This window comes from Bison bison, unplaced genomic scaffold (assembly GCF_000754665.1).
Source record: "Bison bison bison isolate TAMUID 2011002044 unplaced genomic scaffold, Bison_UMD1.0 scf7180017864335, whole genome shotgun sequence".
In the NCBI taxonomy this organism is placed as follows: domain Eukaryota; kingdom Metazoa; phylum Chordata; class Mammalia; order Artiodactyla; family Bovidae; genus Bison; species Bison bison.
Window position 1 is genome coordinate 55,971 of NW_011494907.1, and position 2,550 is coordinate 58,520.

The 2,550-nt window shown below is 45.3% G+C and overlaps 1 protein-coding gene across 1 annotated transcript in view; it reads right to left on the minus strand.

Annotated features, from left to right (window-relative positions):
• LOC104998732 (ninein-like protein) overlaps positions 1 to 2,550 on the minus strand; it is a 51,819-nt gene that overhangs the window by 48,288 nt on the left and 981 nt on the right. The window lies entirely within an intron of this gene.

The following is a 2,550-nucleotide window of genomic DNA, read 5'->3' on the forward strand; positions in this document are numbered from 1 at the left end:
TTTGTTACTATTGTTAGTTGTTATTGTTACTTCCAAGGACAGACACATCCAGGAGGCCCACAGAATGCAAGGCCAGTTTATTAAGCCATCTACACTCTTGTTCACAGATGGAATTTGGTTGACAGTTCCTCTCTTGTCCCGCACTTAGGATGACTAGACAGATGATGTTAGTCACAGCTTCATGGGTTTTTTTTGTTTTGGTTTTGGTTTTGGTTTTCAGTCACCAACACTGAAAAACCCTCATTTTCTTTCTAATGTAAAGAAACAACATTGTCACTGAGGCAATGAAGTACCAGTCTTCGAGATGGGAACCACAGTACAGCCAGCTCAGCAGACTGCTGTGAGCACCAGCCAAAGGAATTTACCCGAAGCACTGAGAAGAGAGCCTGGCCCACAGTGAGTGCTTAGGCACAACTTAAACAGAAATCACCAAGAGAATCGGCTCCATTTCTGACAGTAGCTCAGCGCGGCATGGGGCCCAGGTACCAGGGACACACCACCTGTGCAATGAGCCATACAAGCCCACCCAAAGCCTGTACCTCAGCCCCCAAGTCTAAGGAAGGGCCATCCAGAGTTGAGAAAGAAGTGTGCAACTATCAGAGCGGATGCAAACTCCAACTTCCACCAAGAAACTAAAAATACAGAATGCCCAAAAGAACCCCTTGGTCCCATAGTTCACAAGTCAAACAATGCTGACAGTCAGAATCCCCTGGTGGAGAGGTCTCACCAGCGGGCTCAAGGTCACCTTGGGGCTGGGGCAGGGAAAACCTTCTGCTGCCACCACCCGCCAAACAGCTCCAGGTAGAGTCTGGCCTCCTGCTTGTGATTAACCAAATTGCTGGCCTTGAGCCTGAATTCCTAATTCATACTTGGAGAAGGAAATGGCACCCCACTCCAGTATTCTTGCCTGGAAAATCCCATGGACAGAAAAGCCTGGTAGGCTACGGTCCATGGGGTCACAAAGAGTCGGACACGACTGAGCGACTTCACTTCATTTCACTTCACTGCACTTGAAGCCAAGGACTAAGTTAAGTTCAAACCTAAAGTCCAGTTACAGCTACTGCCACTCAACTTTTTAGGGAATGACCATGGAATCAGACGGCAAAGTGGCCTGGGTACTGGAAACACTCTTCCAAGTTGGAGGGCACTATTCCTTCAGTCAGAAGCCATGCCACGCAAGTGACTCCACCTCTGAAACTTCTACTTCAAGGCACGCCAGACACTGTTTTTGCCTCCTTCTTCTAGACCTATCTTGAGTCAGAGAAGAAGAGAGATGTTCAGCAACTGCCTGCTTGTGGCAAGATCCAAAGCTAAGTGTCCAACATAGAAAGAACATGGACAGAGGGATCTATCACATGCCCCAAACACCACATGCGCCATCTTCAAAAAAAAGAAACAAACCATCCAGTAACCAGCAACCAGCACCTAAAGCCACTCACCATAAAAGGGCAGGATCTGAACACCTTGAATACTCAGATAGAACTCTGCAACTCTTCTGTTACTCTATTTCCCACCACCAGATGTTCGTAAGGACTCAAGACACAGAATCAAACTACAGTAAGTCCCCTACATATGAACAAGCTCCATTCCAAGAACATGTCCTTAAAGCCAATTTGTTCATAAGTCCAACAAAGTTAGCACTGGTACCCAACTAACAAAATCGGCTATATAGCACTGTGCTATAGTTGGTTTACAATACTTTTCACACAAATGAAACAAACACAAAAAAAATAAAGAAAACATTTTTAATCTTACAGTACAGTACCTTGAAAAACTACAGTACAACAGCTGGCACACAGGGGCAAGAAGAGTTACTGACTAAACAGGCAAGGAGAGTTACAACAGGCAAGAAGAGTTACTGACTAAAGGAGGTGGGAGATGGTAGAGGTGAAGGATCATCAGCCACAGATGGAGGACAACCTGCAATTTCACTCCTGCCTGATGGTGATGCGATGCACATTTGCATCTTTGAAAGTTCACAACTTGAAGGTTCATATGTAAGGGTACTACTGTAACACTAAAGGATGAATCCCCAGCATGTTGTGCTCAATGACACAGCCCATCCACCTCCGAGAAGCCCTGCAAACTGCAATGTCTGGGGTAAACATGAGCTATAGAAAAACAGCTATCCATCAAAGTTTATATAAACTCCTCAACTGAACAGAATTCTCTGGTGGTCCTGTGGTTAGGACTCCAGGAAGGTGGCATAGGTTGGATCCTTGGTCAGGGGAACTCAAATCCCACAAGTGGAGTGGCCAAAAAGAAAAGGTAAATAAGATAAATTCCTCAATTAAAAAATGTTAAAACCCTAACTTTTCGATAAACTGTTCTCCTAGTTTGACGACGTAAAATGTTATCTGAGATTCAGGTGCTTTGGAGATGGCCTGTTATTTTACCATTCTGCTAAAAACGATTATCTATTTTTTTTATTGAACCTGAACTATAATTTCAGCAGCAGCCCCTCAAGAGCAGCTTACCGTCGCTCCGTCCTATTGACAGTGCTGGCGGTGGGACCGCGAGCATCACTCGATCCTCCAGCCTGGACCATCA